Raw genomic sequence first — 18,923 nt, forward strand, 5'->3', positions numbered from 1 at the left:
TATGCCCAGGAATGGTATAGCTGAGTCTTCAGATAACATCATTTCCAATTTTCTGAGAAACTTCCAAACTGATTTCAAGAGTGGTTATATCACTTTGCAATGCCACCAGCAATGGGAGAGTGCTCATTTTTTCCCACATCCTTTCCAGAATCTGCTTTCACCTGAGTTTTTGATCTTAGCCTTTCTGATAGGTGTGAGGTAGAATCTCAGGGTCATCTTGACTTGCATGTCCCTGATAACTAAGGATATTGAACAATTCTTTAGGTACTTCTTGTCCATTGCATATTCCTCAGATGACAATTCTTTCTTTAGCTCCGTACTCCATTTTTAATAGGGTTATTTGGTTTTCTGGACTCTAACTTATTGAGTTCTTTGTATATATTGGATATTAGCCTTCTATCAATGGAAGATTGGTAAAAATCATTTCCCAATTGATTTTAATAATACTGATGAAACTAAATATTGTCATTTTTTACTAAAATAATTGTATAACATCTTAGGTTTGTAAGTGTTTGTGTATAACTGAATAAAGATAAGATGTCAATAAAAAATAAACTGTGTTTTAATTATTTAACAAGTAAGTTGCCCCACCCAGCAAGGCATTAAACAGGGGTCCAGGGAGATCACCTGACAGAGAAGGTGGGGGACAGGTGAACACAAAGAATGAGCGGCTTGTCTATAGTCTGATCAAACTGCTAATTTTTACTTTTTCACACAGGGGTTATATACACAAAAAGGTAGGATGAGGGGAAGGGGATCATGAAGGAGCATAGGTGTTCAGGGGGAGTACAGATATCTTCCAGAACAGAGTATTGACTGGGTGAAGGTTCAGGGGACAGGTCACTATGACTTTGCCTATGATTCACTTGTCCTTATCTAAGTTGGTACTATCCACCAAGGTTACCCAAGGTCTATGACTATCCACAAGACCTATGACTACTTGTTCTTATCCAGGCTGGTAAATTTCCACCAAAGCTGCCTGTTGACAAAATCGTATAGCTATCTGTTTCAGTGTTTTTCCAAAGAGATCAAGTGTTAGCTGGCATGTATATCAGGCCTATTGCTGATTTTTGGCCTATGACTGATTTTAGGCCTTCAGTTTATAAGCAGGGCTGCCCCTGACAGTAAGTTCATAAGATTATATGAAAATACATTCATTTCCAAATTAATATACTGCAGTAACAAAAGAGGATGAAATGTAATAGTATTTATTGAGTGTCTTCATCTGAATTAGAGACATTCCTTATGTGAACAGCTTTGGCTAAATATGGAATAATGGGGGCATTTCAAAAACAGAAGCTGCTAAATATTCAAAAGGTATTTGTTCACATCTAATTGAAAGGGAAAGTGGAGAGGAATTATATTTAATAGTCACTGACAAGTGTTTAGAATAAAAGTGTTTTCTGAGTCACTTAGAACCATGGAAATGCTTCCACTGATTGAGGTAAAAAAATGTTCTATTGTTTTTGTAAAAGGTACAGTAAACAAATTTATGTAAATCCTCTTTTGCACCACTAATTTAATAATTTTCTCATCTTCTGAAGCTTGACCTTCAGTAATACATAGTGACAAATAACAGCTTGATTATTTCTTTCCTTTGGATTTATACATTTCCAATATAAAATTTCAGAGGTAAAACTTAAGACTTTGAACTAAAAGCAGTGTGGAAAATGAGATCACATTAACTTCGTAGCATTTTAGTGATATAGCTCATAATATAATGTTATGTCTTCAGTGTGATATTTTTAAAAGACCACAAGTTATCAATTTACAAATAAATGATAGAACACCACATTTAGACTAATTAAAATCTTGTGACTACTATTGACAAAGACAAAAGTGACAAGAAGTAATGTGTGCTGGTATATTCACCAGAAATAACTTGGTGATAATAAAAAACACAATTAGAATATAAGAAAAGTTACAAATGAACAAAAATATATGTACTCTTTAAGCATGCAAATATTCGACATACATATAAATATGTATCAAATGTGTGCTAGGATATGTAAAGGCATAAAAATCTTAAGATATATTAAATATGATGTAAATCAGTGAGAGAACAAAGAGCACAATAAGACATAGATTATAAGATGAAACAAAAAAGCATATGCTATATAAATAAAAAATGAAATGAAAGCATGATTGCTGTGCATCTGTGCTAGCAGCTATGTCTTCTTTAAATTGGCCTCCACTGGTGACACTCAGTGTGGTTTCCTTCCACCATATGTGCTTACCCACTCAGATACAGATAAAGTCATCATTGTTCAGCAGGGTAATTGGCATCTACACTTATTATGAAAGTCTATTTTCATACATCATTCAAAGAAACTGAGTGTACCACTGCCCCTACCACCTCCCGTCTGTTGAGTGTCTGTATTTAATGTCCACTAGCATTTAGCTCAAAATATTCTGTGAAGAAATTGAGGATTGATATATCCTAAGGGTGTGTGTGACAGTACTTGTGTGATAAATGATGACATGATATAAATGGATAGGTGATAGATGATAGTTAGAGATAGACTGATGATACTCAGATATAAATAGAGGATAAATAGATAGAAAGATAGATGATGCATGGATAGATGATAGGTAGTTAGATGATAGAGATAGATTGATGATAGGTAGATAGATAGAGTAACAGATCATAGATGATAGTTAAATATACATTGATAACATTCACATACATAAATGATAGACATGTTTGATAGATAAGAGATAGAATGATGATATTCATAGATGATAGATTATAACAGATAATAGGTAGGTGATATACATTAATGAGAGTCAGATAGAGGATGATAGATTTTATATATATATATATATATATATATATATATATATATATATATATATGATTGATAGATGATAGGTAGTTAGATAATAAATAATAGACAGATGATAAATAGTTGATAGCTAATAGGTTAAATAATATAAATATAGATACATAGTATATATTAAATACATATATGATTGATTGATAAACAATAGATATAGATGATAGTGATAGGAGTTTGATAGATAATAGATGTATAGAAGATACATATATTATAAATTTTTATATAATATTCATTTATTATTCTACAACAAGATAGACTTTATAATAAATATATGGATAATACTTTCTTGGTATATTTCTCTCCACTATTAGATATATTTTATTTTAATTAGATTAACTCAGTACTTATATCTTTGAAGAAAATATGAGGCTGCAGGTGGCTTTGATTTTATACAGCTTAGCTGTAACTGCAATTCTCTCTCTTTGTCCTCTGCTTGTAGTTGAGGTGTGATCTCTAAGTTTCTTGCTCCTGCTGCGATGCTGGCCACCTGCTACCATGCCCCATCCCACCATACAGCACTCTTCTCCATCTGAACCTCTGAACCTGTAATACAAAGTAAACATTCTTTTCTTTAGTTTCCCTTTGTTTGTGTGTTTTATCCCACCAAAAAAATAATAAAGTCAACATGGGATTTACCTGGATGCTTCCAATGTGTTCCCAGTGACAAGACACTGATGAAGTACATATCATTTGGCAAAATGTCAGCTCCTGGTGCCTCACCAGCTTCCATTTCTAAATCAAGTTCTCTAAAGGCCATAGAATTTTTCCATCAAGAGTTCATGATCTAGTCCTGTTAAGGGAGTTCAACAAGGAAATCAAGAAATGATATAATAGATAATTGTACTTCTTTATTTCTGATTGTGATGATTTTCTTTTGCATTTTGTTTTGTGTTTACAATTCTGATAGCCATGTTCCAAATAAAAGAATTAATAGTAATACTATAATAATAATGATTCACAATGAAATTTAAAATACCATTACTAAAAATAATAACAAAACTCTAGAAAAAGTTCAGTTTACTTCTATTGATTTTGATTAGAACATGTCAGTTTAATCTATTATTATGAATCAACTACTAAATTTCAGACATTTAATATTTTAAGCATGTTTAGCAATATATGATGAATAATTTTTATTCTATATTTTGTAAATTAATTTATATTAAAATACTAAGCTTCAATGAAGCAGGTCTCAAAAAGCAAATGATGAGTATAGTAATACTGAACATTTTTTAAAAATTTAAATAATTATGTGCAAAGCCAAATGAAGTTTGTGGCAATTGTCTGAACCAAGGATTTTGTACAAACTAGGAGAGTAGTCTACAACTGATTTGTTAACTGATTGTTTTGTTAACTGATTGTTAACACTAAACTCACTGTTTTGCAACCCCTATTTTTCCAAACCAAGAATCTCCAGTTTAGGAGAGTGTATGTTTTTTAATATATTAGTTTAAGAGATCACTATTGATTAGTGTACTTCACATTTTGGTAATTGCTCTTAGCTAAAATTGGTGATGATACAAATGCTTTAAAGCTGAAAGAATTTCAAGTAATTTCTGTTTAAAACAATTCTCGTTATGAACTCATATTAACATTCTGAGCATTAACTGAAGGTAACTCATTGTATTAAAGCATTCATTCTTTCAATTATTATAAATGCTATGCTTTCTTACCATAAAACTCAAGCATACAATTTTTAAATGTAACATTATTGAAACTATTTTGGTTATAAAATTATTAAAATAATGTTTTACTCCTACAAGAAATACTTCACTAACTTATATACATTGTTTTGTTACTGACAGAATTCTTGTTTATACAGACCATTCTATAAAATCTAGATTTTCAAACTTGATGAAAGAATTTAGACTGCATATGAAATATCAAGTTTTTAAAAAGCAAAACTTAACCATTATGAAAATGTACCAATATTTGATACATGCTGTATAAATCAGAAATTGCAATGCGAGACAAATGTGTAGACATTTCATAAGTACCTTATGAGAGAACTTTACATAGTTTTAAATTAAAATAAAAATTATGCCACATATTTTGAATATGTTTATCCTTGTTATCAATATGATAGAAGTCATACTGCATTTTATAAACTAACTTACATGGTATAAATCTAAGCCTTACTGAAGATGTTTTCTTGTATTGAAGGTATTAAATAGTAATTAAAATATATTTCAAGATCTGGTTTATCTATGTGAAAAAAATGTATATTTATAACATTTAATGATTCTTGTTAGATTGCTTTAAAGGAATATAAATGTTCAATCACATCATTTTACCAGTTTTTAAATAATCTAACACTAATAATAGCCTGAAATTGAGACATATGTCAGACATATAACAGATTAAATCTGTATATGGGACACTTAATGGGATAAAATTGTTTTTGGTAGGAGACGATTGGAGTACAAATATGTGTCAAAATGTTCATAAAAGTTAGCATGCAGATGATGGTACAAAAAGACAGATTAAACAATGTGTAGCGATCATAGCAAGAATGAAACCAGCAGTAAGCAACCAGCAGGTGAGAGCTACTTTTGTCTCTGTTCCAGGCAGCCAGCAACAAGCATCTGTCTTCCTTCAGATCAACAAGCAAAGCAGATCCTTCGCTAAGCAGACCAGGAAGTACTTACCAGGCCCTTGAGAATCACTGAACAAACAGTGAATTACCTGGATAAAATGCAATAAGCCACTTAATCCTTCTGCATATTTTGATAATGATTAAAGTGTCAATGGCTTCACATTTTTACTTCACTACATTACAGAATCAATTTTAAATGGAAAACTGGAAAACAAACTGAAACTGTGAGAGGATCTGAGGATCTTACCTGCCATCGATCCCACCCTTGTCATTCTGGGCGTGTGTGTGTGTGTGTGTGTGTGTGTGTGTGTGCGCGCGCGCGCTAGTGCACTTGCCAGTGTGCACGTGTACAAGGCAGAGAGGTCCACATTCGGTACCTTTCTCTATCACTCTGCAACTATTTCCTAAATTACATAAATAAGTAATTAACTGTTTTTCATTCTTCACTTAATGTTTTCTTAAAATTGCGTATGCATCATAATGCATGTTAAAATACATAAATCTGATACCAAAATATGTGATTATAAAAATTTTAAAAACAGACATGTTTTTGAGCATGTGGTATAGAAGTAATAGACATAAAAATTATGGCATTGTAATGGTTTGTGTTTGCTCAGCCCAGGGCTTGGCAGTATTAGAAGGTGTGGCCCTTTTGGAATAGGTGTGTCACAGGATGTCGACTTTATCTCATCCTAGCTGCCTGAAAACAGGTATTCTACTAGCAGCCTTCAGATGAAGATGTAGAACTCTTAGCTCTGCCTGCACCATGCCTGCCTAGATGATACCATGCTCCCGCCTTGATGATGATGGACTGAACCTCTGAACTTCTAAGCCAATAAAATAGTGTCCCTTATAAGACTTGCCTTGATCATAGTGTCTGTTAACAGCAGTAAAACCCTAAGACAGCATTGCAGAAATCTTCAAGTTCCTATATTCCACTGATTCATAGATTTATTTTTTCTCTATACTGGGCTTGCCCAAGACAAAGCTTGTCAGTATTCATAGATGAAGGAAGTATTTATGGAATCTTATCCCTCCCTGGTAGACAACACATATTTTATGGAAGCTGAAAAGAAAGAGGCTATTATCTCCAGTCCTGTCTACCTTGTTGAGTCCAGAAGACTCCAGGGAATAACTCTGGGTGTGTGTGTGGTATTAGAATTTGAGTGTCCCATTGTGGCTCATGTATTTGAATGCCTTATTATCAGGGAGTAGCACAACTTGAAAATTATTTAGGAGGTGTGGTCTTTTTGAAATAGGTGTGGCCTTGTTGAAGAAAGTGTGTCATTAGTGGTTGACTTTGAGGTTTCAAAAGCCCAAGCTAGGCCTGTTGTCATTCTCTGCTCTCTCTTATGCTGTTTGCTTATCTGTATGTAGAACTTTCAGCTACTACTCAGGAATCATGTCTACCTAAATGCTGCCATGCTCCCTGCCATGTGATAATGGACTAAACCTCTGAAACTGTAAGTTAGCCCCAATTAAATGCTTTATTTATAAGACGTGCCATGGTCATGGTGTCTCTCCATAGCACAAAGACACATTGTCATGCAGATAGTGCTGTGTTGGGGGCCAACTTTTAGCAGAAAGCGGCTATCAGCTTTGCAGCCATCTTGAGCCATATACCCTGACATGAGACTTGGATTACAATAGCCTACAACAGCTGAGCACACTCCAATAATCTTGGTTTAGATACCTTGAGATTAAAGGCGCGTGAGATTAAAGGTATGTGAGATTAAAGGTGTGTGACTTAAGAGTATGATTTAGAAGTATAGAGATCAGAGTTAGAGACAAGAACTAAGGGCATGATTAAAGGTGTAACTTAGAGGCGTGGCTTAGAATCAGACTATAGAAGACAGAACCAGACATCAGACGAGAGAGAGATTCATACACATCAGACATTAGGTAGAATCTGCCCTCACCCTCGCTCTTGCTGAAACCCGACCTGCAGACCAGAGCAGCAGCTTGGGCCAGGATACAGTGGCCGCCCAAACGTGGGTCGGCCCGGGCCTCAACATTTTGCTCAGGCCGAGACATTTTTTAGCCACCCCAATGTGGGACTAGTGCGGTCCCCAACAGTGTTGTTAAAGTTAGTGGCCTTAAGGCAAATATAAAGACAAGATCATAGAAACATGTCTTGTAGAAGGGAAGGGTAATTTGGTTGGTTGAAAGTGAATGAGAAAGAATCTGTAGAGACCACCTCCAGTAGATAGGCATGGACCCCAGTCGAGAGATGGGGCCACTCACCCATCTCAAAGTTTTTTAACCCAGAATTTTTCTGTCTAAAGGAAGAACAGGGATAAAAAATGGAACAGAGACTGAAGGAAGGGCTATCCGGTTACTGCCATACCATTGGATCCATCCTGTCTGCAGACATCAAACCTGACATTGTTGTTGTAGTCAAGAGGGGCTTGCTCACAGGAACTTAGTGTGGTGGCTCCTTAGGAGGTCCAGCCAACAACTGACTGGGGTAGATGTAGTTGCTTGGAACCAATCATCAGACTGAGCTGAGGGAACCTGGTAGGGAATCTGACAGAAGGACTGGAGGAATGAAGGGGGATTGCAACCCCATAGGAAGAACAACATCATAGGCTGGCAGGACAATCCAGTGCTCCCAGAAACTAGACCACCAACAAAGGAGCATACCTGGAGGGATTCATGCCTCCAGATACATATGTAGCAGAGGATGGCCTTGCCTGACAGCAATGGGAGGGGAGGCCCTTGATCCTGTAGAAGTTTGATGCCCAACATAGGGGGATGCTGGAGCAGTGGGGCAAGATAGGGTGGGTGAGTCGGGAAAGGAGAAGGTGGAGAGGGCAGATGTGGTATCAGGGGTTTGTAGAGGGGTAACCAGAATGTGGAATATCATTTGAGATGTAAACAAATGAAATAACAAATAAATTAAAACAATAAAATAAAATCATTAGTCCCTAGACACATGAAAAAATAAAACTCAGATATCTGTTTACCTATTAAGATTTTTAAAAATAATAAAAAGGAAATAAGAATCCAGGGGATGAGAATCAATATAATGCATTATATGCATCTCTAAAATTGCCAAAATAAATTTAATTAATAAAAGAGTGGGAAAAATAAAGAATTGGAAACAAAAATTACTGACTCAGTGATCCTAAACACACTTCATGTATAATTTTTAAAGTCATTTCTCCTGAAGAAATAAATTTTAAACAGGTGAAAAACTACTGTTAACTTAATCTATTACTTAATAACAATAGTTCTTATGCAGCAAACAAACAAGTTTCCAAACTCTGCTCATTTTCATTCCTTTTTCAGTGAGCATACAGATTCCTCAGTACGGTTTCATTGTTGCCTCTGTTCTCTTCCTAGATAGATATACATTTTTTTTAAACAAAATGCTACAGCAAATAAAAGCATACTTGGGCTCAAAATTATTTTATTTCTCCCCTTTGCAAGGTAGTTATGGCAATAATTCTTAATTGTCAATATGATGGCATTATCAAGTGTCAAATGAGCCAGTATAGCTCACTGTGTCTGTGAGGAAAGTTAATTGGAAAGGCAATGGAAACTCTCATTGTGAGTGACAAACCTGAGACAAAGAATCACTGAAATGAGAAACATTATAGCACTTGAGGCAGATGCTGTGGAAAGACAAACAGTATTATTTAATATGTGGTGTTCTGACAGGATCAAGGAAAAGGGGGATACAGTGGTCTGTAATGATTTGAATATTAGCTCACCCAAGAACTCTTATTAAAGATTAATTTGCTACTAATCGGGTCTTAAGGGGCACAAGAGACTATATGTAAATTGTCCATGAAAGTAATGCTCTTATGTGTGAACTTGATGACCTAAATAAATGTCTCCAGTTGCTTCTCTCTTTCACAATGTAATGTGAGAGGAAATTTTAATTTACTAGTTACCAACAGCATGATATTGAACTTCTCAGCTTCCAGGACTGTGAGAAAATAAATTTGTGATTATTACATACTGCTCACACAATATACTAAGGCACAGTTCAACTACATTTTGAGATAGGTTCCCTGATTAGTAAAGGAGTCAGTTTCATTATCTAGAGTGTTTGGTTATGAGGTTAGAATCATCATCATGTTTCCTTCTTCTCAGTGTTTGATGCATACCATCAAATCTGACATGGTTTACATGCATCCAAACTCAAAATGTCCTGGTAACATGAATGTTTTGCCCACTGAGCCATGTCTTCAGCCCTTATAAGCCAATTACCATTAAATTGGGGGATAAATCAGTCCAGTTGAAAGGGATAAATGTATTTGAAATTGATTGTATACATTTCTCAACAAACATATATTTTAAAAAGTAACTCATAAATAAATGGTAAAATCATATCAGATAAACAATTCTGCTAATAACTCAGCTAATTCACAAATAATGCAGAAATACTAAATGATTTTTCCTTAAGATTAATGGAGAATTTAATAATGTTTACTCTTTTTGTTTGTTTGTTTGTTTGTTTTTTGTTTTTCGAGACAGGGTTTCTCTGTGTAGCCCTGGCTGTCCTGGAACTCACTCTGTAGACCAGGCTGGCCTCAAACTCAGAAATCCGCCTGCCTCTGCCTCCTAAATGCGGGGATTAAAGGCGTGTGCCACCACCGCCCGGTGTTTACTCTTATTCCACTCATGCTTCTGCCAGTACAACCAGGATGAGTCATTTAGAGAAACAGAAAGTTAAAGGTTGTATTTACAAGGAAATAAAATAAAATTATTTTAAATATAGCTAAAATCTACCAGAAATTTTAAGAATATAATCTATGGTAGAAGAGCAGCGCCGTGGAGGTGTCGTGGATCTGTGCCTTGCTTCAACAATGTTTAGACAGAAACGACCTGGGTACTCACACTTTATTAGCTTCCAGACACCTTACAAGTCTTTCTATAGTTGCAGCTTCGGAGACCATCTCCTCGCATCTTTGGCTCCTAGGACCAGCCAGCATGGTCTTCACAGTTAGCTCCATACTCCGGATTAGCCATGACCTCTCAGATTCCTCAGAATTATTCTTCAGAAGTGGAAACTGCTGTGAACCGCCTGGTCAACTTGCACCTATCGGCTTCCTACACCTACCTCTCTCTGAGCATCTATTTTGATCGGGATGATGTGGCTTCAAATGGCATAAGCACCTTCTTCTGAAAATTGACTGAGAAGAAGCCCAAGGGCACCTATAGTCTCTTCAAGTTGCAGAAGGATCACAGAGCTGTGCACTCTTCCAGAATGTGCAGAAGCCATCTCAAGATGAATGTGATAAAATCCAGGAGGCCATGGAAGCTGCCTTGGCCCTGGAGAACCTGTACCAGGCCCTCTTGGATCTGCATGCCCTGGATTCTGCCCGCACAGAACTCCATCGCTGTGACTTTTTGGAAAACCACTTCCTGGATAAGGAGGTGAAGCTCATCAAGAAGATGGACAACCACCTGACCAATATCCGTAGGCTGGCAGGGCCACAACCAGTGCAGCCTGGCATACCCCAGGCATCTCATTGAGCGGCTTACTCTCAAGCACAACTAGGAGGCCTCTGTGCCTTTAAGGGGCTCCCTCCTTTGATCTGCACCAGTCTGCCTCAGACCCTCCACCTGAATGAACCTCTCAAGCCACTAGGCAGATCTGTAATCACCCTGATGCCTCTTCCAAGTCTTGGACCAAGTAAAAACAAAGCTTTTAGAAACAAAAAACAATGGCAGATAAAATTATTTTATTTATTCCTTCTGTGATATTTACCCTACTATTACTAATTTGGTTACTATTATTAATCTTAATTAAAGTTAAATTCATGTCCCTGTTATTGCATGGTCTCAATCTATTTTCCCCCACCAGAAAAAAACCAAAAAACCAAAAAAACAAACAAACAAACAAACAAACAAAAAAAACTTTGTTTCTACCTCCAAGAATAGGGGAACAGGGACTATCACAGTCTTTGTATATCTCACTGATAGTTTTTGCATTAAATTTATACTCATAGTTTACTCACAGTATACAATTGACATGAATTTTAATGGAAAAGAAGTTCATCTAAAAATGTTAAAGACTGAAAGAATAAATAAATCAAACTTTTCTGAATCTATTGCCTAACAAGTTTCAAGTTGAGGAATCTGTCTTAGATTTTTGTTGTTGTTGATGTTGTTGTTTTGGATGTTGTTGTTTGGTTAGTTGGTTAGTTGATTTTCTTTTTTTTAAGCTTTCCATGTACATGTGTTCTTAAGAAGAAGAAATACAGTAAAGAGAATGTGCAATCCTGGAAAAGCCAATGTTTCTGCATCAAAGCAGTTGGCTATGATCTTCTCTAAATGTAGCCTCTTCTAACAATGTGTTGGTGAAGTCATTGTCTACAGCAGTGCTTCTTAACCTCCCTAAGGCTGTGACACTTTAATATAGTTGTCATATTGTGGTGACCCTCAACCATAACATTATTTTTATTGCTACTTCATAACTGTAATTTTACTGATGTTATGAATTGTAATATAAAAAAATCTGACATTCAGGGTACCAGATATGAAACATATTGAAAATCACTGGTCTAATGAACATTATAAATTTTCTTTTTACTTGGTATTTTTTATTCTTCCCTTACAATACATTATGACTACATACTCCCTTCTTTCCAATCCCCCCCCCACTTCTCCACTTGCCAAATCTACAAATCCTCCATTTGTTTTCAGAGAAGACTTTCCATTGATATCAACCAAAGATGGCATAACAAAAATGCAGTAAGTCTAGTTATAAACTCTCATATCAAAGTTGAATGAAGCAACTCAGTAGGAGGACAAAAGTCCCAAGAGGAGAAAAATGGATCAGAGATAATCGTGATTCCAATCCAACAGAAACTCCAATCTAAACAAACCACAGCATGTATGCCGAGAACTAGCACAGACCCACATAGGCTCTGTGATTGCCACTTCAGCCTTTCTGAACTCCTATAAGCCATGCTTAGTTGATTAGGTGGGCTCTAGTCTCCTGGAGTTTGTAACCTGGCTTCTAAAATTCTTACTCCCACTCATCTGTAAGGTTCCCTAAGTTCTGCCCTTGTAAATCAGGATCTCTCCCATCAAGCTTCTGGAGAAACCCTCTCTAATGACAATTGGACTAGATACTGATGCTGAGTATAGCAAAGTATCATTAGGAATCATTACCTTGGCTTTTAATTATTCTTCTCTCATATACTACAACCCAATCACAGTTTCCCCTCCCTCCTGTCCTCCTGAGGTGTTTTTGTTTTTTGTTTGTTTGTTTGTTTGTTTGTTTGTTTATGTTTGGTTCCACCCAGGCATCTATGCCCTCAAGCTTCTGGATCCTGGTCCTCCAGGAAGTTTTGGGAATGGTCTATCTCTTGTGGCTTGAAGTTTAATTTACACAAACCATTGGCTGGACATTCTCACAATAGGCCACCATTGCCCCAGCACATATTGCAGGCAGGACATGTAGGTGTGTAGGCCATAGTTTCTGTGGCTGGGTTAGCATCTCAGTCCCTGGCCTGGTTATAGAAGATAACTGGTCACAAATTCCTTTCAATCCTGACTGATTCAAAATGACTTCTGACTGAATTGCTCCACTTGGCCTCAAACTATCACTAGCAATCTATTTTAATCTTCTGGTTCCCTCTCATTCTCTGGCTCATTCTGTCTTTATCTGTATATAGTTTGTTCTCTCTGCAACCTGTCTGTGTAATACTGTCCCAGTAAAAAATGCCTCTGAATACTATGAAATGAATTGCCACCAACTGAACTAACTGCTAAAAACTCAACTCCACTGGATTGCCTCTCATTGACTGACCTGAGTCTCCCTGCCCTCAGAGTGTCTGTATTCCAACCTGAAGGATTTCAGATGTATACCAAGGCCATGTCATTATTCCAACCAGATATAATAAAATTATGGTCATTTATATCTTAAATTATGAAGATCTAAATCTTCATTATTATTTAAAATAATTACTAATCTATTTTAAATATTAACTTTCATTTTGTATTACCTAACAAATTAAGAATTGTAGGTCATGTCATACATACCCTGCTACCACACTGGAATAAGAACTGGTAAGGTGAGATACTCAAACCCTGGTCATCTCAGAGATGTGAGACAGCAGGAGCTGGGCTGCCCCTCTCTGCCTCTAAAGCCTGCTATGCATGCAACCACACCCACCACCTTAGAGGACCACAGTCACTTAGCATAACACCTGAACCTCTTCTCCATGGAATTGATTCATCTACATAGCTTTAGCCTTTAGCCAATACCATTCCTAGATATATTCATGTCCTTTCTCCCCAAAGTATATAAGCTTTTGTTCACTCCAAATAAGGTGTATGCTTTCACATCTATCCCCAATAAAGAAATATGAGCAAGCTAAGATCAGTGACCTGCCTCACTAGAGATTGTCTTTTTTTCTTTTCTTTTTCTTTCTTTTTTTTTTCTTTCTTTCTTTTTTTTTTTTTTTTTTCAAGACAGGGTTTCTCTGTGTAGCTCTGGCTGTCCTGGAACTCACTCTGTAGACCAGGCTGGCCTCGAACTCAGAAATCCGCCTGCCTCTGCTTCCCGAATGCTGGGATTAAAGGCGAGCGCCACCACTGCCCGGCACTAGAGATTGTCATAGGGAAGGCCTTCAACTAAAATAGCAAGAGACTAAGATTCCCAAAGAAGCCTTTTTCTCTTCTCCAATGCCTGTAATACTTAGCACTCTTTCCCAATCAAACCAGACACTGCCCTTCTTGGGCTCTCTTTTCCCCTTCCTGCCTGGCATGCAGATGCCCCTAGGGGAAACTTGAACTGTAAGTAACCCCTCCCCCTCCTGTTAGAGACTTTCTGGGGTCAAAGTATTGGCAGCATCAGGGAACCTCAAGAAGAGACCTTGAAACCACTGCATTTGTCCCAGACCCTGCTTTCCCAGTCTGGTCTGGCAAGCAGAAGCAGGGTGGCTCCTGAAAGGAAACATGGGCTGCAGACTCAGTCTTCTCCTCTCTGAGACAGTGAGTTGGCAGCACCCAGATACTGCAGGCAAAGAGAGCCAGAACCCAGGATCCAGAAAGAATATCTGTCATATAAACATATATTTCACATTGTATAAGCTTTTCAACATTTCATTTGATATCTTCATATTAAAAATTTGTGCTGATATTCAAATTTAGTAACAATTGTAATATAATCCTTTAATATTATTTCTTTAAAATAAAAGATAACCTTTTAGGAATCTTTTGGTCAAAATAAAATGTATTAATGGTAGATTTTAATAAGGTACTAGATTTAATTGTAAAATTTACTTGTACCTAGACATATGATCTCCAAAAAAAATTTACAAGTATTTACACAGTATTTTAAAAGAATCTATCATTCATTTATTGTGAAATATATTTAAAAAATAACACATTTCCCTTTTATCATGTGGAAAATTAAAATGACATATGTTCAGTTAGTTTAGAAACTTTAGAAGTTGATATATTTAAACTATTCGGCTAAAAGATTGGTATGCAGATTAATATTTAGTGTATTGAATCAAAGACTTTATGACTTTATTGGGTATAAGTACTACAATAAAATGTAACATACCTTAGCAACATCATTAAAGACGTTATTATATCTAATTAGATATTGCTTGCAGCTTTTACTAATAGTTGTTTTCATCAGTGTCTGGTCTACAGACACACTTAATGATGCATGCTGGTAACCCTGGACTATATGAGGGCTGAGATGAGAGAATTCTTATTTTGGGATATAAAGTAAAATCCAGGGAAGCATAGACTACACAGCTAGAACATGTCTCAAAGGAAAGACAAATAAGAAAAAAGTTACTTATTTATGTGAACATCCATTTACATAAAACATAATAATTAATTCTACTGTTCAAGATAGTATTCCTATGTTTAAACTTAGAGGATGCTCCTTAATAGCTTAAAAAAAGTTTGTATTGATATCATTGTTGAGTAGATTATAGATTACATACATGTCGTGATCATTCTGGAAATCATTACTTCCAAATTCTAAAGAACCAAGCAGTGATTGCCAAGGTAAAAGCGGGCTTGATAACACAATCAGGAATTTGCATAATTCACTCTGATCTCTTCATCCAGGAATATATAATGATAGCATGCAGTAGAAAGATAAATTATAGAAAATTGTGTGCTTAGAGCTTCATACATATTTAAAAGAAACATTATGTTTTCTGATAAAACCAAGCTCTTAGTTTTTAAAGCCACTTTGAGGGCACAGGGATTTATTATGCTTCTACTGTTACAAACTCTTAAGGATCACATTGATATTCTGACCAATCATATCAACTAATAAAAATATCATTATTAATAATATATTACATACATCATAGATTACTGTAATGAATACCCTTTAAAAGTAAATAAACTAATTTTCTATTTTTACTTAATGTTTCCTTTTATATAATTATTATAAAATTCCATTAATATCACTATGGAATCCATGTTGGAATTTAGATAATAAAATAAAATTATTATTATTTACATCTTAGTTTAATTTCTGATGTTAGAATCTTCATTATCTTAGCCTTTCTTTTTCTATGTGTGAAATGAATGTATAACTTCATATTTAATTACACTATCAGTAATTACATATATACTATGTTGTAAAAGTAACTTTTATTTTCTATGATATAATTGCCATGTCAGAGGCTTACTGCTAAATAAGCTCACCAATTCTAGTTTTTCTGGACTCTAGGTGGCTGGTTCAACTCAGCAGTTCTGACCCAAACTTCTCTCAATCCTGACTGATTCAAAATGACTTCTGACTGAATTGTTCCACTTAGCCTCAAACTACCACTAGCAATGTATTTTAGTCTCCTGGTTCCCTCTCATTCTCTGGCTCATTCTGTCTTTATCTGTATATAGCTTGTTCTCTCTGCAACCTGTCTGTGTAATACTGTCCCAGTAAAAAATGCCTCTGAATACTATGAAATAAATTGCCACCAACTGAACTGCTAAAAACTCAACTCCACTGGATTGCCTCTCATTGACTGACCTGAGTCTCCCTGCCCTTAGAGTGTCTGTATTCCAACCTGAAGGATTTCAGATGTATACCAAGGCCGTGTCATTATTCCAACCAGATCATATAGATCTAAACCTTTAGATGTGACTCCTTGCCACAGTAGCAGTGCTTTAGGATTATAATTCCCCTACACTATATGATAATGTATACATGTTTATGTAACAATAGTAATCATAGAATAAAAGATCCTAAATTTGAAATGGATGGGTTTTGTGGAAAGGTTTACTGATATGAGATGGTCGGGTAGAAATGATATAAATCCTGTATATGTGTATGATTTTCTCAAAAATTAAAATATTTTAGGTAATGAGTGTTTTTCCTTAAAGGAGATGTTGATAAATGGTAAAGCACACACTACATGCAAATAGATGGTAGAAAATTTCAATTTGATTGTCATATGGCCCTAAAACTGCTCCAAATAATAAAGCCTATTAGTAAACAAATCAAATATAAATCAAATTTTCATCTTTTGCACATGAAAGCTTTTAAATTAATTATGTGAACTCGTGTGTAAAAAAACAGATTAAAAATTCTAAAATATAAAATGGAAGTATTTTGCCTAAAATTTCCTTCATCATTCACTTAGATTGAATGAATTGTCAGTTTTTTATTTTTAATTTTATAACCATCTACAATGTCTTCAAATTTCTGTTTAAAGAACAGCTATGATATCTTTGAAAGGATTGATCAACTTTCAAATAAGTATCTTTAAAAGGTTCTATTTTAGGAGATATTTATTCTTGTATGTATCTGTTCATGAATCATCTCTATTCAGTGCCCACAAAACTTAAAAAAAAAAAAAAAAAGCATGATCCTTCTGAATTGGTGTTAGCAGTAGGTACCAGTCCACCAGATAAAAGTTAGAGGACACTAACTCATGTCCTCTGCAAGAACCAGCAAGTGCTCTGATGTGACATCTCTCAAGCTCCTATATAAGATTTTTATTCTTGAGTATATGAACCTTGTTGCCTTGTTCACACTGTCAATTCAGAATACTTTCTTTATTATGTCCAGAAATGTTGTCTCCAAAATGCCTCTTCTGTTTCCCACATTACACTTTCCATCTTTGTTGGACAAAATTTTTGTGAGACAAACCAAAATAAATTGAATGAATGGAGATTTCATATTGATTGTTGGAAGCCAACTTTTAGCAGAAAGCAGCTAGAAAGCAGCTATCCACATGTTATCCGCGCCATACATGCCTGCAAGGTGCACATGGTATCTATGCCTGCAAGGCGCACTGTGCACATGCTATCCATGCCTGTAAGGCTTACGTCATATCCATGCACTTACAAGGCACACGGCAAAAGTGCATAAATACCCCAGATTTCCCTTCAATAAATAAGACTTGGTCAGAACCTCTGTCTTGTCTCCATTCCTTGTGTCTCTTCCCTTTATCCCCACTCTCTCTCTCTCTCTCTAGACCCTGACCTGAAGACCTGAGCAGCAGTTTGATGCTGGACAGTGGTGGCTCACGCCTTAAATCCCAGTCTTTGAAAGGTCAAGCCAGGCAGAGTGGAGCAGGTCCCAACATAGTAACTATTCAGGCATTAAGTCTTTTGTCTGGAGCCAGGTAGAGGGAGCGGGCCATAACATTTTTGGCGGTCAACAAGAGGCAGAGGGAACAAGAGACCCAGTGAGGGACTTTAGGAGTACATTAGGACATTAGGAACTAGAGACCCAGTTAGGACGTTAGAAGGATCTGCAGATTGCCTGAACTTAACTCTCTGTTTCTGTTTTGTTGTTTGCTGCTCATGTGTGTTAATTGCCTGCTTTTATTTTGTTGTTTGAATGCTGTCTTTCATGTCTTTCATGTTCAAAATAAAAAGAAACATATATATCCAAAATTAGAATCCAAAAAACAACAAAGGTTGATGACAATTTGTCAGAGCCTGATTATGCTGACATAGAGGAAGAGGCAGTTAAATATTATGACCCTGAAAGGCCCTCTCCCAGTGTACTTCCTCTTCCAGAGGCTCCCATTGTGGAGACAGTGGTTGTAGATCCCAGAAAGGAGTTACAGGATAAAATTTCTTTTCTTAAACAACAAATAGAGTTAGAAAAAGACTATCAGGACTTAATTAATCAGCTACAAAAATTAAGGACAGGGAAGAGGTCTCGAGAGGCAAACTGCGAAAATCACCCGGATTTTCAAGTTCCTCAACCCAGTGTCCAAAGGCAGTCCCTATCATCTAGCCTTAGTTCAGCTACAGATCAGCCAGAGGAGGAAGAAGCTGAGGTTTTCCCTGTATCAGAGACCAGAGACTCTCAAGGAGTTGCTTGGAGACATTACACAGGGTTTAATTTTCAAATTATTAAAGAATTAAAAAATGCTGTATCTCAATACAGTGCCACCACTTCCTTTACTCTTGCAATTTTAGAGTTTTTGGCAGAGGAGTGGCTGACTCTTAGTGATTGGAATACATTAGTGAGAGCAGTTCTTAGTGGTGGAGACTTATCATTATTTGGAAATCAGAGTATCATGAGA

Source organism: Arvicanthis niloticus, chromosome 3 (genome assembly GCF_011762505.2).
Source record: "Arvicanthis niloticus isolate mArvNil1 chromosome 3, mArvNil1.pat.X, whole genome shotgun sequence".
Lineage (NCBI taxonomy): Eukaryota > Metazoa > Chordata > Mammalia > Rodentia > Muridae > Arvicanthis > Arvicanthis niloticus.